At 43.0% G+C, this 27,143-nt stretch overlaps 2 long non-coding RNA genes across 2 annotated transcripts; one reads left to right on the plus strand and one right to left on the minus strand.

The window, feature by feature from the left end:
• Positions 1–6,694: 6,694 nt before the first annotated feature.
• Positions 6,695–17,692, minus strand: LOC147584807 (uncharacterized). Its single transcript, XR_015253543.1, has 2 exons — positions 16,857–17,692; positions 6,695–7,860 (listed from the first exon to the last, which is right to left on the minus strand). It is a non-coding gene; the product is annotated as an uncharacterized LOC147584807 (long non-coding RNA).
• A 163-nt stretch (positions 17,693–17,855) lies between these two features.
• LOC147584808 (uncharacterized) lies at positions 17,856–23,663 on the plus strand. Its single transcript, XR_015253542.1, has 5 exons — positions 17,856–18,450; positions 19,462–19,530; positions 20,757–21,075; positions 21,890–22,182; positions 22,299–23,663. It is a non-coding gene; the product is annotated as an uncharacterized LOC147584808 (long non-coding RNA).
• Positions 23,664–27,143: the final 3,480 nt, after the last annotated feature.

The raw sequence follows: 27,143 nt of genomic DNA on the forward strand, positions 1-27,143 counted from the left end.
CCCATGCATTCTGGGGGTGGGCCACAGGCGTTGAGAGACATGAATCTCAGGAGCACCGCCCAGTAAGTAGGTTCCGATAACAATCCAAAAAACTAATGCTCCAAGCTTAGAGATTCTAGAGCCACAAACACACAAGAAAAAAATGCCCCCAAAATGACTGGAAGAAGACCTTGCTTAGCTCTGAACCACCTGTCCCTCTGCCAAAGTTACACACTAATCAAATGCCCTGCATGAGAAACATTCTAGAGAAAATCAGGTCTAATTAGATTGAGCACTTTACTCAATGTATTAGTTTCCTAATGTGCTATAAAAAATTACCATAGGGTGAGTGGCTTAAAACAACACAAGTCCATTTCCATATCAGCAGATCAGAAGTCAGAAATCAGTTTCACTTGGCTGAAGTCCAGGTGCCCTTGGGGCTGGTTCCTTCCGGAGGGTGTAGAGGAGAATCCTTTTCCTTGTCTTTTCTGGCGTCTAGAGTCTGCTGTGTTCCCTGGTTTGTGAACTGGTCCTTGCACCGTTGCAACTTCTTGCTTCCGTTGTCCTCGTCTCTCCTCATTCCTCCTTTTGACCTTCTTGCCTCCCTCTTCTAAAGACAGTTGTGATTACACTGAGCCCCCTGGATTTCCCTGTATTGAAACCTATGTTAATCATATCTGCAAAGTCCCTTTTGTCATATAAGGTGAACAGTCACAGGTTCCGAGGACCAGGACATAAATATTTTTGTGGGGCCCTTATTCAGCCAGAAGTCAGCTCAACCAAGGGAAAAATTCTGATTCACTCAAAGATGTGGGCTGGAAGCAAGGCTGAAATGTGGACATTACGACGACCCATTGCTCATTCTCCTAGACTGTTTTTTCATTGCTCAATATGAGAGTTTTTCTTTCTGGGTCAACAGAGACATAGACTCTGGTTATTTGTTTCACCATTTCCTGAGAAATGTTCCCAAGTCTGATGTAGTTTGGTTTACACTCTTACCCCAACGTTGCTTTTGGAACTTGATCCTGACCAATTTTCTCCTATCTATCATGGAGGTAATTGAGTCCCATTGGTATTGACATTCAACTTGAGAGATTTTTCCTATTCCTCCCCTTCCTTTTTAAAAAACTTTCTAGGGTTTTCACAAAATGTTGTCATTGGAGTGCCAGCTGCAAATTTCATTGTTGTGACAATTTCTTTAAATATTGTAATGAACCCATCTAATAAGATGACATCTAATTTTGATGTCCATCAGATAATTCCTATGAAATAAATAATCAGCCTTCAGTTTATAATCTATACATAGTTCAATATAGTCAATATAGTAGTTTCTTATTTCAACATTTTTCAACAATTTTTATGGGAAGAGAGGGTCAAAGTCACATTCTATTTAAGGTCATCTATGTTCACACTATTACATTCACATTATCACTTGTATACAGATAGCACTGAACAATGAACACATATTTGTTGGTCTTTTCTCCCCAACTAGATTATTAGTTCTTAATAGGAACAGAACCTTTGACTTTAGCACCCTCAATGATAACTGATAACAGATTGGCCACATAATTGGCAATCAAATTATTTTTGGTTGATTGGCTAGTCTTTTCTTAAAAGTCACATTTGGCTGTATGATCTCATTGCTTTTTTAAACAAATAGAATGTGTGGAAACTTGGATTTATTTTTAACAAGAAAAAGAGTGGTGATTTACTTTCAAATAAAATATAAGATTCTTATTAATTATAACTCTCCACGATAAAATTTAAAATAAATAAGTAAATGAAATTGTACAGAAATGTGTTGATTGCAAAAGTAAAATATGGTCGTACACTGATTGATTGTTATTTTTTTTCATCTTCAGCTCTCTAGTGATCTTTAAAAATATCAATATGTTGGGGCGCCTGGGTGGCGCAGTCGGTTAAGCGTCCGACTTCAGCCAGGTCACGATCTTGCGGTCCGTGAGTTCGAGCCCCGCGTCAGGCTCTGGGCTGATGGCTCAGAGCCTGGAGCCTGTTTCCGATTCTGTGTCTCCCTCTCTCTCTGCCCCTCCCCCGTTCATGCTCTGTCTCTCTCTGTCCCAAAAATAAATAAACGTTGAAAAAAAAAATTAAAAAAAAATAATAATAATAAAAAAAAATATCAATGTGTCACGGGGCACCTGGGTGGCTCCGTCGACTAACTGAGTCTTGAGTCTGAGTTAGACTTGAGACTCAGTCTGAGTCTGAGTCTTGATTTAGGCTCAGGTCATGATCTTTCGTTGGTTGAGTTCAAGCCCCATATTGGGCTCTGCGCTGGCAGTGTGGAGCCTGCTTGGGATTCTCTGTCTCTCTCTCTCTGTCCCTCCCCAGCTTGTGCTCTCTCTCTTTCTCTCTTAAAATAAATAAATGTGAAAAAAAATAATAGATAGATAGATAGATAGATAGATAAATCTATGCGTTGAGGCACCTAGGTGGCTCAGTTCGTTGAGCAACAGACTCTCGATTTCAGCTCAGGTCATGATCCCAGGGTTATGGGTCCCACGTTGGGCTCTGCACTAAGTGTAGACAAGCCTGCTTAAGATTCTCTCTCTCTTCCTCTGCACCTGTTACCCACTCGTGCTCTCTCTCTCTCTTTAAAAAAAAAAAAAAATCTATGTGCTGCTTTATAATTCCATTAGTTTACTACCCTACCCTTGATTCTGATTTATATATCACTGTAATCTTAATATTTACCTTATTTAAAGCTTCCATCTTATTTAATTTTCATTTTTAATTTTTATCCCTGTGTTAAGGATACATAAGAGTGCACGGGTCACAGCGTACAACCCAACAAATCTTCATAAAGTACACCCCCTCCCCATCATCTGATGCAGGGACAGAAAAAGGACATCACCAGCATCCCAGACGCCCCCACCTTTCCTCTCCAAGGTCTGCCCCCTCCCCACGTCTCAGGCCGTAGAGTAATTTTGTTTGCTTTTGAACTCATCTTATTTTAAATGAATCCTTACTAGTGGCCAACTTTTAAAAGATTCAGATTTCTACATACTCCCACCCCCCTCCCGAAAAAAATTCCTGGGGGATATATTTTCTTTCCTCTCTTTCAAAGATGAATTTAATGATGCAGTTCATTATCCCAATAATGTCATGTTCATAATTAAATCCACTTTTCTCTGACTTGCTAATAAGCTTCCTATGTTTCTTTCCTCTCCGATCCTTTCAGAAAAGCCTTAAAAGTTCCTCTACCCCTTCTGCCCACACATTCCTTCCAGGGACTACTGTCCTTTCCTGTCCCTTGCAGTTCTCGGGCTTGCTCTAGTCTGAATCTACCCTCTTTCATATTCTCAGACAGAGATCATTTTATAGCTTTCAAGATGAAACCCTTTATTTTCCTTTGTGAGTCCACAGCACAGCTGTATTCTTCCTTTCTTAAAAAAAAAAAAAAATCCCATATGTATTAATTATAGAGTGTTGCTTAAATTTCTAAAGATTCCTGGGGGCACTTTTAAGCATCTAATAATTCTCGTTTCACTTGGCCGATTAGCTTTATTCTTAAAATTTTAAATCTGGAATTAGGCTTTATGCTGTTTGGGGCTACACGTTCACCACATTTTACCAGGCCCAATTCAAGTGGTCACGGGGGCCTCATCCTTATCCACTTCCCTCCCCTTTGTTCGAGGCAGATTGAGACTGCGGCTGGGGCTCTGTTCTCTGCTTCTAACATCAATGCTTCTCTCTCTGACCAAAGAACCATTTGGATGATGGATATACCATGTGCTTGTTTCCCAGAAGATGACTGGAATAACTCTCCCCAAGGAAATATTTTGAGCACTTGAAGGAATTTGAAGAATTGAAAATTCCAAGTACATCTCATATTCTTGATACACTTGAACTCTAGGGACACAGAATGTTATGGAGGATAAAGCTCTTGACTAGAAGACAGGAAATGTGTTCTTATCTTGGGGAGGCAGCTAACCACCTATAGGGAGGCCGGGTCTTGACATTTTCTTCCTGTGTGGTATTGTGCTACAGGGATCCTCCGTGGATGTGACAAGGGAAGTACCCAGTCCCTCTGGGGGCACAAAAGAATCTGTAAGGGTGCATATTTTCATGATCCCAAATATAAGAGCAATGAGTCAAAATCTGGGGTTATAGAGATACATGGAGGCTTCACTGAAAAAGCATCATGGGAGAACATAGATTTAAAAATGTTGAAAACACTGAGCAAGAATAACCTCAGATTACTAAGAATCTGATATTTATGAAGAAGATCTTTAGGTTCCTTTCATTTCTGGAATTTTTGGTCGCATCAGTCATTCTCTTTTCCAGTGCCCTGCCCTCTGTGGAATTCTCTATAAATTATGCAGTCCCCACCCAGGGTTTCTGGGCTTTTACTCCTTCGGATTTCCTAATGAAAATAAATAATTCCTTCTATTCAGTAAGAAATGTAATAAAAAACCCAAGGACCAAGTCCTCTGAGCAAGAAGTTTTCTCACTGACCCTCTGCTGATGTTCCTACAGCTTGGTTTTACCAGGATTTGGATGCTGGAGAGAACACGGACTGAAAGCTCAGATCTGAGTCTTTTTGGTCCTGTGGGGTGCACTAACTGTGTGGATGGAGGACGTGCCATTTCATCTCACTGGTCTCCATCCTTGAACAAAGAGTCACCATCTTGCTTCTCATATAATGTAGAACCAGCCTAGAATCAGCTCTGGGATGAGGTTTTTTATTGCAGGGAGGCCAGGAGACTCTGAGGCTCTCAGTTGGCCCAAAGAACCTTCCAACTAGAGTAGCGTTTTTCCTTTGAGTAGATCCAGATTGGGGTGAGGGGCAGGAGCCCCCAGAGAAAACCCTTCAAGGAAGAACCAGAAGAGAAGAGTAGAACTCTGGGGACCAGGGGGCTTGAACAAGATGAGTCCCATTCCCATCTCAGACCTGCTGGGATATCAAAAAGGAGACTGGGGTGACAGAACTTGCCGGCAGTCGCCTGGTGGTGGGGGCACATGGGAAACAAACTATGGGGTCTCATTATTACCCTCATAGGAGTAATCAGGGAGGAAGGGAAGCAGGAGGAAAGAAGGTAGGTCAGAGGACTATTGGGAAGAAGTTTGAAGATGATCACCATGGAAACTTTTTTGAATAGTGTTTTAAAACACTAAATGACACCATATTATTTATGTGTTCTTTATCATTTGGCCTCATGAACAATGGATCTATAAGAATGAAAATCCAAAGACTGACCGGCAGCCGGCAGCCTCCCAGTGAATTTTTCCTGTCTCTGCACCCTGAATGCAAGGTTCTGGAGCCCTGCGGAAAAGGGCCTGGGGATAGAGGTCAGCTCCACGCTAGCAGAAGGCCTTTTCCTGTACAAGTTTGCTTGCGTTGGCATGGAAAAAGGAAACTTACAAGTACAACTGTACAGGAGTAACTTGCGTGAATAGTGAGTGACTGGAACGCAGGGAGCCAAAAGAAGGTTAAGCTCTCTTACGGTCATGCACAGGCACGTGTGCGCGCACGCAAACACACACACGCACACACGCACGCACACGCGGGAAAGAAAACACCTGAGAAATGGACCATACTTCCCCTAATGACTGCCGGGGACTGACCGTGGACTCCTTCCAGCAAATGGCAGGATGAGCAATGAGGTTCTTCCTCGGGCTTGGAAGCATTTTGGTCAAAGGAATGGAAGGGCTGAGCCTGTTGCGCTGACTCCCACAGGAAGTGGTGGGCCGAGAGCACAGCTACAGGCTTTCCTGTGCGGCGTAAATTGGCCCAGTTTGCGCAAAACATTCTTATCTGATGAAGGACTGGAAGTGTGAGTGTGTGCTCGAATGTTGGAAATACTGCCGGGTCTCTGCTTCGCTGCTCCCTTGGTTTTCTTTCTCTGCTGTCCCTTCTTTGTCTTTGGCCATCACGCTGCGCTCCTGGTACTTTTCTAGCTTCTCACATGGTTTTGATTAGGAAGGACAAATGTAACCGAGAACAGAAATGCTCCTAGTTTTTCTCATGTTCTTTCAGATGAATGTGCTTAAGTGTTAATCTTAAGTGTTGTAGGCTTGGGGATCAGGAATGTGTATGTATGTAGACACATATATATCTCAACCTAAAAGGGTCCCATTTTTATCCTCGCTGTCTTGGAAAAAGAAGTATTAATATGGCACAACCAAACGAGGCTTGGCTAAAAACTATTCTTGGGGCACTTGGGTGGCTCAGTCGGTTAAATGTCTGACTTTGGCTCAGGTCATGATCTCACGGTTTATGCATTTGAGCCCTGAGTCAGGCTCTGTGCTGACAGCTCAGAGACTGGAGCCTGCTTCAGATTCTGTGTCTCCTTCTCTCTCTCTGTGCCCCTTGCGCGCCCCCCCCATCTCTCTCCCTCTCTCTCAAAAATAAAATAAACATTAAAAAAAACGACTCATAAACTGAACTGGCAATCAGATGTTTTGATTTTCAGTCCTGGCTCAGCATCTAGGTAGCTGTGTGGCCTTGGAGAATTTATCTGAAGTTCCTGGTGTTGATTTTGTCTTCTCTAAACATGACAGGGTTGGATTAGGTACTCTCCCAGGTGCCTCCCCGGAGATTTTGATTATCTGTGTCAGGTGCATTGGTACTAACTTCATGAGATAAGCCAAAATGAGACTCCTTACCTACACAGGAAAATGAAGGGGGAAAAAAATCCAAGTCCTTGTATTTGTTTCCCTAATGAAATTAAAAATGATCAGAAAATAAAGTCCATTGCAATTTATCCACACCACTTTATTAATGACCTAGATGTAGCAGGAGCACAGAATTCAGAGCTATGCACAATCCAAGACATCTAGAAAGCATACAGTAAATGTTTCCTGGAGGATATCCTGCTCGAGGTGCCGACAAAGTGGCATAACCCAGTGGCAAGAGCCCCAAATTTATAAAACTGAGCCTCAAGTCTCTGCCCCACCTACCCGTCGTTCCATGCTTTAGAACTAGCCATTGGCCTTTTCCAAGCCTCGGTTTCCTCAACTGCAAAATGGGACAAACATTGGCAGTTCAAATTTGGGGGGAGAAACAAATGATATAACGTGTAGGAAAATGATTAACAATGTATAGAATACTTGGAAATATTCTGGCACCTAATCAAAGGTATGTTACATAGGCCTTAGGCCGTAAGTTAAGGAAGTCGGTCTCTGTGGTCTATGATGTGCCTTCCAGCTTTGAACATCCTTTACTCCGTGACTTGGCTGGGCTTCTGTCCCAGGCTGCAGATGTAACTGACACCTGCTGTGTCTGGAAATTTGGAGAGAGAGGCTGGGAGGTTCCTGTAACTTCACCCCTGGACCTGCCTTGCATGATGTGGCTCCTCCTTCAGAGACATCAATGGGCCTATCGATTCATCTTGTTAACCTTTAACTGCTGCTAAGACATTCCACCCTGGGGCTCCCTGTGCTGTTATCATCAAAAACACTCTAGACCCAAAAGGCAAGCCGCTTGCCCTTATATCAGTGTTTATGCTTGTAATCTAAAGGAGGAGAAAAACATGTCAGTAGTCAGTAGGAAAAGAAGTCAAGTAATGTACTTTTCCGCTTCAATTGAGTATTTCTTGCTTTGGTTTTCCCATTTACTGAAAATGAGTGAATGGCTAGTAGGAATATCCTAAACTCACAATGAAATGGTTGTGAGAAATGATTGTTGTAAGAGTCACCTGAAAATCTAAGCTACATATTGTGAAAGTGGGTTTATTGTTGTGAAGTGTAAGGGAAGTGTCTTTACCAGAAGGATGTGGGCTCACAGCTCTTTCACCTTCGGAAGACCTGGGCTCTCCTCCAGCCCGGCTGTCAAGACACCTCGGAGTGCTCCCTGGACTGTGAGCGTTCCCACGGAGCAGGTTGTTGCACAGAAGGTGTGAAAGAGGGCAATTCTCCAGGCTTTAAGAAATGAAGAATAAAAGCTCAGAGGAATTGATCAAGGAACAAAAACCTCAGTTTTACGATGAAAACATCTTTCGAGGTTTGTGATACTCATTTTTGTATTTTGGGATCAGTTTTTACTCACTGTTCTCTCTCGCTTATCCCAAAATGACTGTCAATGTGATTATTCATCACCCATGCGTCTGCATATCACCAGTGTGGCAAGGGGTGTCTTTGCTATTTTTAGACACGGTGGTTATACAAGCAAAAAGGGCACATTCCTCTTCCATTCTGCGGAATGCCGGCCACCCCCTGGCATGGGGACCGTTCTGAAGCAGCCTTTTCCTTCTGGCTATACAAAGGCTTTCTTTGACAGGGGAGTGTGCAGTGGGTTGAGGGAAAGTGGAGAATAAAGGAAAGATATTTCCAGATTTGAACTTGAACAAAAGTTACTGCTGACAGCCGAGTTCACTAATGGTCAGAACTGAGAAACGCAGGCAGCCATGGCATGACTGGGGGCTGGGGACCAGCACTCTCTGCAGACAGGGACAACGTCTCTGACCACTCACAAGGGTGGGACGTAGTTTGAAAAAATCCCAGAGGGCAGAATTGATCTTTGGGGATTTGCCAGCCTTTGGTTTAAAGGCTTAGTAAATATTTTGGTAGGGAAGGGATCATAACACGGGGTTCTAATTAGCACGAGCGAGCTTTTCCCTCGCCCTTGTTGCTGGTGATCAGGGATACCTGGCTTTGGGGGCTCCCTGCTAACCCGCTGCCTCCGCTTACCTTCCCGTCCCACCCCACCCCCCACCCCCCGCCCTCAGAAGTTATCTGAAGAACCTGAACTACCTCAACCTGGAGGCAGGGCTGAAAAGAGGTCACCAATGCCTTTGCCCGTGACCTACTTGCACCTTCGACCTTCAGAGATGAGAACCCGATAAGCCGCCCACACCCAGTGGCCTAGGATTCACTGGGCTGTCATTTTGGCTGGGAGACAGGACAGCTTCTGGCAAACTTAATAAGCAGATTTTCTCAGTGATAGGAAAATTCTTGCTTAATGCAGGCAGCTCTATTTCCCGTGGTTAAAGTATTCAACCTAGAGAAGATAGCAGAAGTCACCTGACCTGGCGTGAAATATAAACGAACGTTGTCTCTTTCTTTAGTTTCCCCCTCCCACCTTTTTTGAAGCTTCCATTTTCTTCTGGGAGGTGGGCTTTATCTTTACTAGGCCGGGCTCACGTAAGATAAGTTGGAATTAGGGAACTGGTATAATACTTAACCTGCTTCTAGACAGCAGCCAGCATCAGCATCAAGCAGAGCATTGAAGTGCTTTAATCGCTTGAACAACACTGAGTGCTTCTCCTGTTACTGTCACTCTTACGATCTCTATGCATGTCACCAGTGGCAGAGAAGGGACGTCGTCAAACTCTCAGAGGGCAGAGGGCAGAGGGCAGTAAATGGAACCTAAGTAAAAACTAGTTCACACGCTAGCATCTGCTCCCCAGACGTCTCCAATCTCGAAGTCTGAGGAAAACCCAGGCTGCCGGGCTAAGCGAATGCCCCTTCACCTCCGACTGTCACAAAAATCGGATCCTTCCGCTCTTCTACTCTCTTCCACTTCCCAGTCTGGAAATGTCACTTACAGAGGGGGGACTCCCGGGGTGCCTGGGTGGCTCAGTCGGTTGAGCGTCCGACTTCGGCTCAGGTCATGATCTCAAAGTTCGTGAGTTCGAGCCCTGCGTCGGGCTCTGTGCAGACAGCTCGGAGCCTGGAGCCTGCTTCGGATTCCGTGTCTCCCTTTCTCTCTCTGCCCCTGCCCAGCTTGCACTCTGTCTTTCCCTCGCTCAAAAATAAATAAACATTAAATCTTTTTTTTTTTTTTTTTTTTTTTTACAAAGAGGGTCTCCTGGCCCAACAGGTACACTGCCTCCCCAGCCACTGTGGTGCTAAAAGGTAACAGGTTGGAAAGTGATTGTCAAAGTTTAAGATGCACAAAGTCTGAAGTCTGCAGAAGCGTATTTTTCAGTTTTGCTACAAAAGGGATAAATCTCAAAAGAGCTCTTTTCTTGTAACAGTCCAAGTAAACAAATGTCGCAGGCATTTTTACAATTTAGCAAGTCTGCATTTCATCAATTTGCTGGGAAATTAAACAATATACCTATTAAAACTCATTAAAAAAAACTGGGAACTCTAATTCTGACTTTTATTTATAACTCAAGTTCAGTGAGTTGGCACCAATGTTTTAGAGAGACAGAGTATGACTCTGAGTCAAGACCAAATTGATCCCAGCTTTCTCAATTTGCGAACTTCCTTTTTGTTTTCTGTTGCTTCTACAGCCGCTGTGATGCTGTTCCATTATGAGGCGGCCGGTCCCATATGAACCATTCTTGCCCTGGACAGACTAGGAAAGGGAAGCGATAACATCCAGCCGTCCGAAATCAGTCTTGGAGTGAATTGGGCCAGGCCCCCGTTTCGGCAACGAATGTTAACACGCGATCAAAATCGTCGCACTTTGTTACCAGTGGGGATGGGGACAGTCATGAAGAGCCCAAAGGCCATTTTACTAAGCCCATCAGCTGGGTAGTGACTTTTGCAAATCAGCTCTTGGTACCTTCATTTTGATCCTCCTTAGATGCAGAAGCAAAAACCACAAACCACAGTAGAAATGCTTTACGCTTTGTAACATGAGAAGCTAGAACATACATACTGACTCTACTCCTTACTGTAAATATATGATTTTGACAAATTACTTCAGTTTTTGAAGAACAAACCTCAGTTTCTTTCTATGTAAGAGGGATGCAATAATATCATATTACATATGTTAGGGTGTTGCCTTGGGGATTCAAAACATTATTAAATGCCTAATGTAGAGCTTCACACATAGCACATCCCAAAGAAAGCGAGCCGCCATTGTTACTTTGTCAAGTGCTTTTTCTGTCTCAGTTGAGATGATCGTGTGGGCAGTTTTTCCTTCGTTTTATTGATGCGGTGTCCTACAGTGATTCATTCTTGTACGTAGAATCATCCTTGCGTTCCAGGAGTAAAACCCACTTGGCCATGGCGTATAGTCTTTTAATATACTACTGTTGAGTTCAGTTTCCTAGTGTTTTGTTGAGTATTTTTGCATCCATCTTCATAAAAGGATATTGATTCTATAGTTTCTTTTCTTGTAACCTCTTTGCTGGGTCTGCTATCAGGGTAATGATGGCTTTATAGCATGAATTAGGAAATGGTATCACCTTCAATTTTGGGGAAGAGTTGAAAATTCGTGTTATTTATTTATTTATTTTTAATGTTGGCAGTCTTCTTCGGTGAAAGCATCTAGCCCATGACTTCTCTTTGTTGGGAGGCTTTGAATATCGATTAGTCTCCTTAGGAGTTGTAAATCTATTCATATTTTCTATTTGGTAGATTCAGTTTGGGTAGATGTGCATTTCTAGGAATTTGTCCATTTTGTTCAGTTTATCCAGTTTGTTGGCATACAGATGTTCATAACATTCTCTTTGATGTCTGCTTTTAGTTATCGGAGTCTTTGCTCTTTTTCCTTCACTTATCTAGCTACAGGTTTGTCAATGTTGTTGATTGTTGCAAAGAACCAATTTCGGTTTTACTGTTTTTTTCTATATTGTTTTTCTATTCTCTATGTTGCTCTGCTTCAATTTTGCTTCCTTCCCTCCTTTTGTTAGCTTTGGGTTTAGTTTGCTTTCTCTTTTTCTAGTTCCATAAAGAGTAAGTCTAGGTTACTGATCTGAGATGTTTCTCTTTTTTAAATGCAGGCATTTAAGCTACAAATGTCCCTCTTAGCACTGCTTGTCTGTATCCCATCAGTTTTTGTGTGCTGTGTTTTTAGTTTCCTTTCTATTTGTCTCAAGGTATTTTCTAATCTCCCCGTGATTTCTTCTTTGATTCATTGGTTACTTAAGAGTATGTTGTTTAATTTCTGCATATTTGTGGGTTTTCCAGTTTTCCTTCTGTTACTGATTTCTGGTTTCATTCCATTGTGATCAGAAAAGAAACTTCATATGATTTCAATCTTCTACAATGCATTTACGATTTGTTTTGTGGTCTAACATACAGTCTACTCTGGGGAGTGTTTCACGTCCGATTGAGAAAACTGTGTATTCTGCTGTTGTTGGGTAGAGTGCTTTGTATATGTCTGATAGATCCAGTCGGTCTGTAGTGCTGTTCAAGTCCACAGTTGCCTTTTTTATTTTTCTGGCTGGTTGTTCTGGTCATCTTTGAAAGTCTCCTACTATTATCTTAGAGCTGTTCCCCTTTAAATTCTGCTAATGTTGCTTGATATATTTTAGAGCTCTGATAATATGTATATCATATATTTTTATAATTTTGATCTCTTCTTGGTGAAGTGACTCTTTCATCGATATATACCCTTGTCTCTTGTAATATTTTTTTACTCAAAGTCTGTCTGGTTAATATTAGGATAGCCACCTCAGCTCTCTTTTGGTTATTAATTGCATGTACTATCTTTTGCGTCATTTAACTTCCAACCTAAATCTGAATTTAGAGCTAAAGTAAGTCTCATGTCCACAGCATATTGTTCAGTTTTTAAAAATCTATCCTGCCAACCAGTGCCTTTTGATTGGAGTGTTTAGTCCATTTGCGTTTGAAGTAATCATTGCTAAGGAAGGACCTTCTTTTGCCACTTTGTTGTTTTCTGTATGTCTTATATCATTTTCTGTCCCTTATTTCCTCCATTACTGCCTCTTTTTGTGTTTACTTTTTGTAGTGATATGTTTTTTTTTTTTTTTTTTTTTTTTTTTTAATTTTTTTTTTTTCAACATTTATTTATTTTTTGGGACAGAGAGAGACAGAGCATGAACAGGGGAGGGGCAGAGAGAGAGGGAGACACAGAATCGGAAACAGGCTCCAGGCTCTGAGCCATCAGCCCAGAGCCCGACGCGGGGCTCGAACTCACGGACCGCGAGATGGTGACCTGGCTGAAGTCGGACGCTTAACCGACTGCGCCACCCAGGCGCCCCTGTAGTGATATGTTTTGATTCCCTTTTCATTTCCTTCCATGTATATTCTATAGATGTTTTCTTTATTGTTACCATGGTGATTACATATAATCTTTTAAAGTTATAACAATCTAATTTGAATTGAAACAAACTTAATTTCAGTTGCATAAAAAACCCTTCTCCTATAATAGTTCCATCACTCTTGTGTTATTGATGTCACAAATTACATCTTTACACATTATATACCCGTTTACATAGATTTATAATTATGTTCTATGCATTTGTCTCACACACCCTGAAGTAGAGTTAAATTCAAAGTAGAGTTAAATCCAAAATTATAGAGGATTAAAAATTTTTCAGTCTCACCCTTTGATTTCAGGAAAGGGAAATGGACTGGAGGTTGAATGAATGTCCAGTGATTTCATCAATCATGCCTATGTAAATGAAGCCTCCATAAAAACCCAAAGGATGGATTCAGAGAACTTCTGGGTTAGTGACGTTGTGGCGGTGTCTAGAGAGGATGGAATGGGTCCTATGCATCTTCCATCTGGCTGTTCTTGAGTTTTATCTTTTTATAATAAACCAGTAATCTAGAAAGTAAAATGTGTCTCTAAGTTCTTTTAGCCATAGTAACAACTTAATGAAACCCAAGGAGGGGATCATGGGAACATCTGATCTCTAGCCAGTCCATCAGAAGCATAGGTGACAACCTGGACTTGGGAATGACAGCTGAAGTAGGGGAGTCAAAAGGGGGGCAGTTTTGCAGGACTGAGCCTTTAACATATTGGACCTGACAGTCTTAGAATTGAATTCATTGCTTGGTAGCATTTGCAAAAAATAATCTTCCAAGAAAGACTTCTTTAACATTCTCTGTAGAACAAGTTTTGTAGTAATGAACTCTCTCAGCTTTTGTTTTTCTGGAAAGTCTTAATTTCTCTATCACTTTTGAAGGATAGTTTCTGGATAGAGAATTCTCATTTTAAGTTTTTTGTTTTTTTGGTTTTTGTTTTTTCCCCAGCATGTATTAAATATATCATCCCACTGCTTTCTGGTCTGCAAGAGTGCTGCTGAGAAACTGGAGAATAATCTATTAAGGATCATTTATCTATGATGAGTTGCTTCACTCTTGTTGATTTCAAGATTCCCTTTGACTTTGGCTTTTGACAGTTTGATTATGTGTCTTGATGTGAATCTCTTTTGGTTATCCTAAAGTACGTTGAGCTTCTTGGATTTGTATATTCATGTATTTCATGAAATTCAGGATGTTTTCAGCCGTTATTTCCTCAAATAAGTCTCTGCTACTTTCTTTCTCTTCTGGAATTCCCATAATTTATATACAGACATATTCTTTTTGCTTGTTTATTGCACTTCACTTTATTTTGCTTCGCAGATACTGCACTTTTTATAAATCAAAGGTTTGTGGCAACCCTGCATTGAGCAAGTCTATTGGCACCATTTTCCTAATAGTATTTACACACCTCGTGTCTCTGTCACATTTTGATGATTCTCACACTTTTGGTAATTCAAACTTTTTCATTATTATTATATTTGTTATGATGATCTGCAATCAGTAATCTGTGATGTTACTATTTGTGAGTTTTGACGTGCCACACCACACGTGTGTGTTCTGACTACAGATAAGGTAGAAACAGCAAGAGAACTAGAATTAGAAGTAGAACCTGAAGATGTGACTGCATTGCTGCAATCTCATAATAAAACTTTAGCAAATGAGGGGGTGCTTCTCATGGCCGCTCAAAGAAAATGGTTTCTTGGGATGGAATCTATTCCTGGTGAGATGCCGTGAAGACTGTTAAAATGACAACAAAAGCTTTAGAATTTTACACCAATTTATTTGGCAAAGCAGTGGCAGGACTTGAGGGGAATGACTCCAATTTTGAAAAAAGTTCTGATGTGAGCAAAATGCTATTAAACAACATTGCGTGCTACAGAGAAATCATTCATGAAGAGTCAATTAATGGCCAACTTCATTGTTGCTTGATTTTAAGAAGTTTTCACAGCCATTCTGACCTTCAGCAACCACCACCCTGATCAGCCAGCAGCCATGAACATCAAGGTAAGACCCCCTATCAGCAAAAATATTACTACTTGTTAAAAACTCAAGTGATGGTTTATTTGTAGAAATAAAGTATTTTTTAATTAATCTTTAAATTTTATTTATTTATTTATTTATTGAGAGAAAGAGAGAGAGAGCACATGCAGGGGAGGGTCAGAAGGAAGGAGAGACAGAATTCCAAGCAGTCTCCGCACCGTCAGCAGCAGAACCCGATGCAGGGCTTGAACTCATGAACTGCAAGATCGTGACCTGAGCCGAGATCAAGAGTCAGATGCTTAACCAAGTGCGTTACCCAGGTGTCCCATAAATAAAGTATTTTTTAACTTAGGTATGTATATTGTTTTTTGTAGACATAGTGCTATTGCATCCTTAATACGCTACAGTGTAGTGTAAACGTAACCTTTACATACATTGGGAAACCAAAAACATTCATTTGACTTGCTTTATTGGGATACCCATTTTATTGCTGTGATCTGGAGCTGAACCCACCATATCCTAGAGATATTGCCAATATTGGTCTTTTTTTTTTTTAATTTTTTTTAACGTTTATTTATTTTTGAGACAGAGACAGAGCATGAATGGGGGAGGGTCAGAGAGAGAGAGACACAGAATCTGAAACAGGCTCCAGGCTCTGAGCTGTCAGCACAGAGCCTGACACGGGGCTCGAACTCACGGACCGCGAGATCATGACCTGAGCTGAAGTCGGCCGCTCAACCGACTGAGCCACCCAGGCGCCCCACCGATATTGGTCTTCTTGATGGCATCCCGTAAGTTCCTTAGATTCAGTTCGCTTTCTTTATCTTTTTCTTCTGCACCCCAGACTTGAGAATTTCAGATGTCCTATTTTCAAATTCTGTTGTGTTTTTTTTCTCTCTTGCTTGCCCATCTCTGCTGTTGCAACCCACTGGTGGAATTTCCATTTCAGTTATTGCACTTTTTCACTTTAGCAATTCTGTTTATTTCCCTTTTATAAGTCTTATATCTTTGTCGATATTCTCATCATTTTTATATATTATGTTCCTGATTTCCTTTAGTTCTTTGTCCATGTTTTCCCCTAGCTTTTTGAGCATATTTTAAAAAGTTGTTTTAGGGGGCACTTGGGTAGCTCAGTCGATTAAGCATCTGACTCTTGATATAGGCTCAGGTCATGATCTCATCATTGTTCATGGGATCGAGCCACCTGTCAGACTCTGCACTGACAGCAGCGTCCCTCCTGCTCACACATGCTCTTCTCTAAATAAATAAATAAATAAGTTGTTTTAGTCTTTGTTTAGTAAGTCCATGGTCAGCTTTCTTGGGAACAGATTCTGTTAAATTAAAGGAATTTGTCTCTTCAATAAGCCATATTTTCCTGGGTTTGTTGTTGTCGTCCTCACTGAAAATTGGGCGTTACGTTATTATAACATGGTGATTCTGGAAATCAGATTTCTCCCCTTCCCCGGAGCTTGCTTTTTTTGATTATTAGAAACTGTGATCGCCACATTTGTTTTGTGACTTTTCCAGACTATTTTTGCAAAGTCTATTCCTTGCCGTATGTGTTCATTGAAGTCTCTGTTACTTTAGTTTGTGTTGAGCTAACACAGTTTGATAGAGATTTTCTTGAATACCAAGAGCTGAAAGAGACAAAAACACCGAGATAGAGATAGAGAGATGATAGAGAAAGAGAGAGATAGAGATAAAGATAGAGATGGAGATAGAAATAGAGGTAGAGATAGAAGTACCTGTGGGGGGTGGGGGGTTGAGGGGGCATTCCCCGCTCACAGCCTTGGCAGATGGGCTCTATGCAGCGTTACCGTTCCCTCGGTTAGTCTTGCTCTGAACCTAGGGTTCAGCTTAGGTGAAAGTTAAAGTCTTCTCAGACTTTTGTGAGCATACGTCTTACCTGGGTAGGCATGGGGCTTTCTAGATTCCCTTATAGAAATAACTGCTTTTGAATCTCTTGGTTTCCCAGAGAGTCTTACCCCACTCTGTCCTCCAGGCCTTAGATGGTCCCTTGTATGTCTCCGGTGGGAATCTGTTACGTCAGGTGTGTACAGGTGGGTTTTCCCTGGTTGCTTTTATGAGCAAAGCCTGCAGCTCTTCTGGCCTGTGTTCTGAGTTAGGCGAGAAAGAGAGAGCAAGTCAGTCCTTCAGGAATCCCCCAGCCGAGTTAGAACAGATGTACACAGTAATTTGCAGATAAGGTCTGCTCTCTCCCTCTGATTTAAAGAGTAGAACTGGGACCTGAATTTGCCACCACTTGAATCTAAGGCTGTTGCCATTTGGGCAAGGGTTTTTTGAGTGTTTTTTTCCCCCATGATTGTACGGAAGACTATGAGCTTGGAGCTTCGGAGTCCAACATCTCCCTGATGTCCCATCACTATAATTTTCTGCCGATTTACTGCATGCCAAAACTGCACTGAGAAGGTTATCTTCTCTCTGCCCTCCCGATACACGCCCCACCTTTCCCTGTCCTAGTCTGTGTCCGGCAGGCTGATCTGCACAAACCGTATCAATGAGCTCCCAGCCCCAGTGGGAGGAAAGGGAGGCGATGCATTTAATTCCCTTTCTGCAGTGGACACAATTTGGCCACATCTTTCCATCCAGTGTCACAGCTCTCTTCCAGTGACCCTCTCCCAATAAAAACCAACCCTGAGATCTGTAACTGGCACATTTCTCTTCAGACCTGGGCGTGATGAAGTGCTTACCAGTCGCCATCACCTTCTGCTCTCGTAGTCCCAAGGTCCTTCACCATCCCTTGTGTGTGTCCCTAGATCGTTCCACACCTTTGTAACTTATTCTTTTATGAACATTCCTCACTTACTCAGTTTGGGAGTGCCATCTGTTTCCTGCTGGAACTCCAAGGGACACACTGCACCATTGGCTGCTATTTCTCTTTTAGAGAAATGCTTCTGATTTTGGAGAAATGTGCTCAGATACCAGCAGATTCTGGAAGGTACTTTGGGTCAAAAGATAAGAATTCACTTTCCTGAACAAATGTGTAATATTCAGGAGAACGATACTCAGCTTGGGGTTCAGAAAATGTGTCTTATTAAACACACAGCCTTGGTCCTGTAATCTGAGATGTGAAGACAAACTTATGGTCCCATTTCTACAAGGCAAGGGCCCTAAAAGAAGACCGCCCTCCTTTGCGGGTGGGCGAAGCCATCTGCTGTCACGGAATCCTGTCCCAGGAGCCAGATCGCCCCACCTTCCCCCAAACTGACAAGTGCCGAGCTGCAAGTGCGAAGGGAGATATCGATTGTCTCCTGTGTCTAGAAAAGAGCTACGTATGAGGCAAGATCAATTACATTAATTGCTTCTTCTCTGACTCATTCTCCTCACTGTTGACAGGCCTTTCTTAAGCACAGACCCAGAGAAGCCATTTTCTCTGCCAGAAGGCTCCAGTGGGTCTTGGACCACGGGACAAAGAATGACAAATGCTCAGCATGTGGGTGGCCGCTCCCACTCCTGGCTTGCAGGGCACACTTGTTCAATAAAGCTGCTTTCAGCAGGGGAAACTTTCCAGCGTGGCTCTCCAGGTAGCCAATACTTAGGCTGCTTTTCATTTCTAAGGTAGATGTATTGTCCCGCCTTGTCCTGGAAGATAAAATATATTCTAAATTCAGAAGCACAGCACTGCACAAGCTGGCCCCAGTCTTCCATTCTAGAGCCTTAGCATTTTTCCTCTTACCCTTTTGTGCCAAACCATTAGCCTGTTCATAGCATATATGGGGTGTTGGAAATATCTGTCTGTCTAATATTGATATGGTCCTATAAATTGAGTTTTTCTTTAAACACACAAACATACACACAGAATTCGAGTCTGAGCCAAATACATTTAGAATATTGCAATAGCACCAGATAATGCTACAAAAATTAGTTTGTAGCATTTGCCCATACATTTATTTATGTATCTTTAAAGCATGGAAAAAGCTTATTAGATGAAAAATTGGGAAATACATTCCTTATGGAGCAAAAGCAACATGTGCCAGCCCAGTGTGCTTGTCACTGACTCTTTCAGGCAGGTGGCCTGATGGCCTTGGCCTCCTCCCTGTAGAGCGGTCAACACGTTCACACGTGAGGTCAAATCTTTTCTTAGCTGTACTTCAGCCGTCCAGACTGGAGCTCATTGTTTCTGAGACAAGCCCCAAAGCAAATAACAAATTCCTGCTGTTCTCCCAAGTTGTCTCAATTTTACCTCTCCTCGGAAAAGCCGATGACATCATTTATCTGCTGACTGTTTTAAGGCGTGAGCTTATTTAACACCCATTTACTGAATTCACATTAGAATTTCAGCTTCAGTTTCTTAAATAGAAGAGGAAAACAAAAACAGGATCTTTACAATTGGAGTTAAAATTTTTATTTGTGTTAAGCATAAGAGACTCTTAAAAACTGAGAACAAACTGAGGGTTGATGGGGGGGTGGGAGGGAGGGGAGGGTGGGTGATGGGTATTGAGGAGGGCACCTTTTGGGATGAGCACTGGGTGTTGTATGGAAACCAATTTGACAATAAATTTCATATATTGAAAAATAAAATAAATAAAAAAGCGCCTACAAAAAAATTTTTTTTATTTGTGTTTACAGAAAAGAAATCAATTCTAAAGATAGACAACGATGAGCAACTACTTATCCGTGCGATGGAGATCATGGCAGGTGGATGTTCAAATGATTTTCATGCTACCACTGTTCACTGGGAGACAGTGCTGTGTGTCAGGACCAGGCTGAAAGCTGGGGAAGAGGCAGAGGTCAGAGGAGGCCACGGCACATCCTCTCAGAGCACACAGGCCTGTGGGGACAGGCGACATGCGCACAAATTGCTGTCACCCGATTAATTTTAAACTTCACTCTTTAGATAATATTTTCAAGCTCCCTTTAGTGAGCACTTAGTGTGCGATGGGCAGTCATTGTTTTACCTATGTCACTCAATTCTCATGGCAATTCTATAGTGTAGGTATTATTCTTTCCACTTCAGAGGTGATGAAAACTAAGCTCATAAAATCTGGATAATGTGAAGTTCAATTAGCTAATAAACCCATGCCGATAAGGAGCCAGAAATTAATGATTGAAGTTATATATTTTTTTGACAAACTCTGAAAATGCTGAAACGTAGGAACACAGCCAAGGTTACAAATGATCCTAAAACCAAATTGTCAGCTCCTGGATAATTCGAGATATTCCAAATATGTGGTTGTCAGTAGTTGACCAAACTACCAAGACTATCTTTTGGATAGACCAAAAGATATCTATCTATATCTATATCTATCTATCTATCTATCTATCTATCTATATATATTTTGGTTCAGAGTAATGTCTTTACCCAAATCTTTTTTAAACAAATAAACCCCCTGGAAAATATTTTCGAAGTCTTTTTTTAAGGCAGCAAAAATAAATTTAGACGCGGCAAAAAATCATTGTCAATTTTGATCTCAGCAGAAGATTTATCTTCACAAATAACCCAGGGTGGTATGTGGATGTGTGGCCAAAAGTGATAAGATTATAAAATATCAGCGAGAAACAGTCACAATAGTGGAGTCTGGGAGTGCAGATATTTTAGATTTGGCATATTTGGAATAGCTTTATTGTTATTATTGTTGTAACATATTCTGAAAGTGGAAACAGTGGGCGAGGACAGGATAATCCCATCGCTATGATGGCCTTTGGTTTCTCCATCACTTCCACGATGGGCACAAACTGTTTTCCAGTTACTTGCATTAAGACATTACAACTGTTAGAATTTGGAGAAATACGCCTCTCTTTCCGCGAAACTTCTCTGGGTGCCATAGAATGGGTTTTCTTGAGATCCTTTCACATACTAGGGACTGGGGTTAGCTACGGAGTGGCACAGGGCTTGAGTCTTATACACAGTCTCGTTTGCATAGAGGCCAGAAGTGAGTAGAGTCGAAAAGAACTGGTGAACAAAACCTGAACTGGCTTCCAGCGGCTCCCTGCAGAGGCGCCCTGCACAAATGCCAAAAAGCAGAGTGGAGTCCGACTGGAAGATGGCTCGAGAGTTCCATGATTTTCTTCCATCAGGGAAACGGCAATAAAACTGGAAGCCACGGGCCAGAAGGCCCTGCAAAATGGGGAAAAGCAGATAATGAGGGGAACTTGACTTGCACATATTAATTCAATCAGCAGAAACTGGAGGTTTTAGTCCAGGGTTCCAGACCTACCGGAAAGAGCAATCTCTGTGAGCAGGTGTGTGCCTGTGCTTGTGAGCCTGGAGGGGCGGTGGGGGGGGGGGGGATGAATCTGGAAGGCGGGGACAGGGGTTCCAGTTTCTCCAGTGGCATAATGTAGTGTGTAAGCAAACTTGCTCCAGAAGTAGGTGTTGCAGATGCAAATACAAAAACTCTTAAACCAAGGGGGTGGGAGGGAGGGAAGCAATTGGTAGTTGTAATCTTGAAACAGGATTTATTTAACAGGATTTACCCAGTTTGTGTATGTATATATTTGGCCCATAGTGCAAAGAGACTAGAACATCAACTGGAAGCAAATTCAAAAATTCGAGTTCTACCACCAGCTGTGTGGCCAGGAGCATTTTGCTTCACTTTTGTCAGCCTCAGTTTCCTCATCTGTAAAACAGAGATAGTCAACAAATCTAGTTTAGGGGCGCCTGGTGGCTCGGTCGGCTAAATGTCTGGCTCTTGGTTTTGGCCCAGGTCATGATCTCTTGGTTTCGTGAGTTCAAGCCCGGGGTCAGTCTCTGTTGACAGCACAGAGCCTGCTTGGGATTTTCTCTCTCTTTGCCCCTCCCCTCATTGCGCTGCTCTCAGTCTCTCTCAAAATAAATAAACTTAAAAAAAAAAAAAAAGAATCCAGTTATAGATTTCTCGTAAGGACTGGAAGAAGAGATCAACATTGCCCAGTACTTGGTATTTCATCTCACTATATATTATAATGATCATCAAAGATCTACTTTGCGTATTTAAATAATAAAACTTGCCCTTAACTGTACATGATTTGCCAAAAAGTCATTGTCTCTCTGTCTTTTTCTCCATTCCCTCCCTAGCTATTTCCTGGCATTGAAGAATTCACGTGGAAAGTCAAGAGCGTCTCATTTCCTGGAACTAAAGTGAGTACGTCCCCTACTAGGTTCCTGCTCACACAGTCTCAGGAGACCCTCTCCCGAAATCCCACCAGACCTTCTCCCAGGATGACCTAAATGCAGACGGTCAGCTGGTACTCCAGGTTCCAATCAGGGAAAACAACCGTACAACCTTCTACGGTAGCTTCCAGAAGGCAGCCAGTCTCCTTATGAGCTTCTCTTTTCACGGCGCCTAGAACCCAGCTCTCGTGGCGAGTGTGAGTGTGGGTGAAGAGGGCCGGCAGCCGGGGAGGAAGGCGGGCTGGTGACAGCATTCTTCACCCGTGTGGTCAGAGTTCTTCCTGATCTGTGCAATCGCTTCTTGATGTTCCAGACACAGGCCAGGAAGGCAAAAAGGAAGTGCAAGACACCATCGCACCTAGATTCCAGAAAGCTTTCGCTCCGTTTGGATCAACTTGAGAGGATGCGCTAATAAACAGGGTTTCCAGAGATCCTGGGAAGCAGCCCGGAGACCGGAGCCGGGGCACCTGGCGGGAGCTTCAGCGCGCCTTCCTCCCTGGAACAGCGCTGTCACTTGGCACCGTTGTCCTGGCAAGTCAGCCCCGTTCACAGTCCCTCTGATTGGTCAGCCCTGTCCTTCCAGATACGCCTTTCTGACATCTTGCCTCCACGGTGCTGCCTTGCCGGAGGGGGGGTTCTCACCTGGGCCGTCACAGGGTCCAGCCTTCAATCAGGATGCTCCCCAGGTATTTCCAAATCACCAGGAGGAACGTGGGCTGTGCTCCAGGCTGATTCCTCCCACCCTCCCTCCCGTTCTTTCCTCTCTCCCTTCCTGTCTTCCTTCCTTTCCTCTGTCCTTTCTACCTTCCTGCCCCTTATTTATTGACTTCCTGCTATATGCGGGGCACTAAGAGTTTGTTAATTACCTGGGGGTTAGGCTGAGCTCTTAGATTTGAAGATGAGGGAAACAGTGTTGAAAGCACCTAAAGGAGAAGAAAATTTATGGGGTGTGTGTTGCATAAATGCCCTTCGCTAATCAGAAAGATTGTGAAATGATTTGGACTTGAATAAGTCGACGAAGGGGGCAGAGGGGCAAACGGCAAAGCTCGGAGACAGTAGGTGCAGAAAGAGTGATAGCGCAAAAATAAATCCGCAGTGCATATCAAATGAATTTGTGCAGTGCTCCTCCTATTCATCCCGACCTGGGCCGGCGGCAAGGGGAACAGAGAGAAAAGTGGAAAAGATGCTCTGGGGAGGCGTCTTGCTTCGGAGCTGCTGACCGATACACTACGTGTGGATTCCCCGGGGATTTCCAGGCGGGTGGCTGTGGAACAGGCAGAGGTTTAGTGGTTTCCCAGGAAGGAATAAATTTCCTGCAGTGAATCACCCTGTGTCAAGGAGGATTTTTGTGACATCAGCTCCAAGCAGATCATCGAGGCTTTCCCACTCAAGAGGGCATTGGAGCATAACACCACCATGGCCCACACTTTATTTTTTCTTTCTTGTATTTTCCAAAGGGCCATTTGGACCAAAAGTGGCCTGTGGCCCCTGGAAACTCTGAGTAACGGCTTGGCATCTTAGGAATCTGTGTGTTGTACTTTGTGGAAGAGTCTGGAAAGGTCTAGTTCTGTCTGGAAAACAAAACTCACGGTTGTTAACGTGAAAGTGTAACCCTGCTTCTTCCTTTTCTTCTAGTAAATGCTGCAAACTTGAAATAAAATGAATTAGACCCCTTGGATATCCAGACATATCTCTTAAAATCACTTTGCTTCTAGTGATCTAATTATATCAACTTTGGATTTTGGATGCACAGTTGCAACGCTTTGCAAGTATTTTCAAATCCTCAATATTTTCCTTTTTTATTCCCACTTTTATTTTTTTCAGTGAAGGCTAACGTCTTCCAGCCGCAGGCTTGTGGGCCCAAGTTCATCTCCGTGACTGACCCCATAATATTTACTTACATCGTTCACAAAAATACCCTGCATGCCAAAAGCCGCTAGCTGCAGGAAAATGATAAAATATAAAAATATTTAATCAGCCAGTGGGAATTCCCTTCCGCATTAATCAAAGGCTCTCTCAGAGGGCTCGCTGTGACCTTGGAAGGCCAGCAGCCCCAAGCCACACTGAAGGATACCAGCAGGAGGGAATGCCTGCTGGGAATCCACTCATCGGGGGCCCTTCATGTCTTCTGGAAAACACAGCCCGAAAAGAGGTTTTGGCTTCACTGTCAAGGAGCTCAGTGGCAGGTGTGTTGAGGCACCGTGTGGCTTTTCCATCGGGGTTTTTGTACCGTGTCGTGTCTCCTCCAGGGCCGTCCCACCTGTGACACCTAGCCTGTTCCTCTCTCTCCCTACCTGCGGGGCTCAATCTGTTTCTCTCAAAGGGGCACTTTGAAGGCTTTCTTTTTCCCTTTCGATTTTTTTCTAGCTTTACTGAGACAGAGTCGGCTATAATACTGTGTAAGTATACAGAGTGCCATGCGATGATGTGATACACATACGTGTTGTGGAATGTTTACCGCAATCAGGTTAAGTTAACACACCCTTCAGCTCAAGTATGTGGAGGGTTTTTTACTTTTGTTAAGTTTATTTATGTTGAGAGAGAGCGCGCAGGGGAGGGGCAGAGAGTGAGGGGGAGAGAGAGAGAGTCGCAAACGGGCTTCGTGCTGTCAGTGTGGAACCCGGTTGAGGCTCCGACTCCTGACCTGCCAGATCGTGGCCTGAGTCGAAACCAAGAGCGGGACGCTTCACCGACTGAACCACCCAGGCGCCCCTGTGCAGGTTTTCTAGGAAAGCGTTGCGAGGCAAGTGGCCCGGGCAATGACGACGTGGTGGGGAAAACACCCCCGGGGGGGGGGGGGGGGGGAGGAGTTCTGGATCCAGCCCTGGTTCCGCTGCTACGTGTCTGGACCAAGTCATCGCACATCTCTGGGAGTCAGACGCATCGGGGGTTTTCGGCTCCAGGTGTTCCAGAAAGTACCCCAAAGTTAGAGGGCGCGGGACTTGAGGCAGCTGGGCTCCTAGGCCCCTCCCGTATTCCCGTGCCAATCAACTCTGCCTTCTCAGTTTTATATTTGGGATTCTACATGCTGTTTAATTCACAAAAATATCCGTATTAAAAACGAAAGTTCAAAAACCAGCGGACCAGAAAGACTTTCCTATTCGGTATGCGTGTAATTTGGGGCTCAGTAATGTCTCAGACTCCAAGTTCCCTCTCCTTGGCGTTTCCTCCTAGAAGCTGGTCATAACTGGTTAGTTACAGCTGGTACCCAGTAGACAGATGGCCAGAGGGTCCACCTGGGAGGTGAGGTTGGGCCGATCGGTTCCAGGATGGTGCAGATCCACAAGCTGCAAGCCGAGCCAGATGGCACAATGCCTTTCTCCGCTTTGGGGTGATTTTCTACAAGAATGGTACCGACGCAGTGTGCCGTGTTTCGACTGCTTGCTAAAGTGTTTTTTTTTAAACTTGGAACTGGTCAAACTGTTCAGAAACTCAGAACAATCAGAAGTGGTAAGTCCACTTACGCCCTCGCAGTTAAAAAGTAAATAGATTTTTATTTATGTCACCAATTATAACATGATCGTTCACGATGCCCAGGCTAAATGTCCAAAATGTGACTGTCAGGTTTTAGGAAGCGGGGTTCCTCAGCTTAGTGTCTTCTTGGATCAGTATGTTATTTTTTCCTGATGCCTAGGGAAGCCCACCGTCCAGGCATCTCACCGCCACCTGTGCGTCTGCCTTCGAAATAAACCGCATGGCTATGACTTTGCCCGTCATCAACCGTCTTAGTCCCTTCAAACTGTTGTGAAAATCCTAATTTTCTCCATGAGGCTCCCATGGATTGCTTAGATGAGGACCCAAGGACATTCGTGTTATTCTACATGCACTTCTATAATACTTACCCTTGCAAATTCCACCAGATTGCAATCGCCTCTAACATGCATGGAATCTAAAGGCTTTTTAAAATTGCACTTTATTTTTAGATGAGTTTTAGATTAACAGAAAAGTGGAGAAGATTGTGCAGAGAACTCCCATCCCAGATTGGGTTTTGCGGTGAGAATTTCTATATTCCTTCTAGGCCAGTGTGTCCCTTACTTAAGTAGATGTGGGTGTGCCATTCATTTGCACAGACATTGCAGAGAGTGACTTACTTTTAAAACATCAGCTCCAGGGGCACCTGGGCGGCTTACTTGGTTAAACGTCTTAGTTTCAACTCAGCTCATGATCACACAGTTTCCTGGGTTCAAGCCCCACGCTGGGCTCCACACTGACAGCACAGAGCCTGCTTGGGATCTCTCTCTTTGTCTCTGTCTCTCTCTCTCTGTCTCTCTCTGCCCCTCCCACACTTGTGCTGTCTCTGTCTCTCTCAAAATAAGTAAATAAGCTTTAAAAATTTTTAATAAAAAAATAAAGATAAAACACTAGCTCCAAAAAATGATGAGATTGTCTTTTAATGATGCCTCGTTTTTCATTAACAACCAGAGAGCTCTTAATGATTTTTCTGCTGCTGTTGACTACCATATTTCTGCTTTTAAAGATACTCTTAAGGTAATGAGACAGCGATTTCATTTACTGCTCATCTGAAGAATTCTTTCTTTCCTACAGTTCTCTTCCTCCTTCAATATCAAGACATTCACATGGCCTTCCTTGGCCAGTTTCTTCTCCTGTTTATCTATTTCTGGGCACTGTGTTTAAAAAGATCCTGCTGCTACCACGGCATGTGTATTATCAATTCCCATAGGGGCCTAATATTTTTCCAAGTAATTCTCTCTTCTTAACACACACTGGCATTTTATTGGAACAAATGATTTACGCAGACACACTCATTTATGTGTCTGCTACGATACCTCCATGTGTCCCCAAGTTGGAAAGCAATTCAGAAACAATCCGCCTGTTTGTTTAATTCCAAGAGGCATAATTTGAAAATTCTGAGGTGTATGTTAATTTTAATTCTGCACCAGAATGCATAATTTCACCTATTTTGTTAAGCGTTTCCATAGATTTTAATTTTCATTTCAAGGTCACATTTTATTTATTTTTTTTTTTTTAAATTTTTTTTCAACGTTTATTTATTTTTGGGACAGAGAGAGACAGAGCATGAACGGGGGAGGGGCAGAGAGAGAGGGAGACACAGAATCGGAAACAGGCTCCAGGCTCCGAGCCATCAGCCCAGAGCCTGACGCGGGGCTCGAACTCACGGACTGCGAGATCGTGACCT

The sequence above is a fragment of the Puma concolor genome, chromosome A1 (genome assembly GCF_028749965.1).
Source record: "Puma concolor isolate L17-30 chromosome A1, mPumCon1.1.hap2, whole genome shotgun sequence".
NCBI classification, from domain to species: domain Eukaryota; kingdom Metazoa; phylum Chordata; class Mammalia; order Carnivora; family Felidae; genus Puma; species Puma concolor.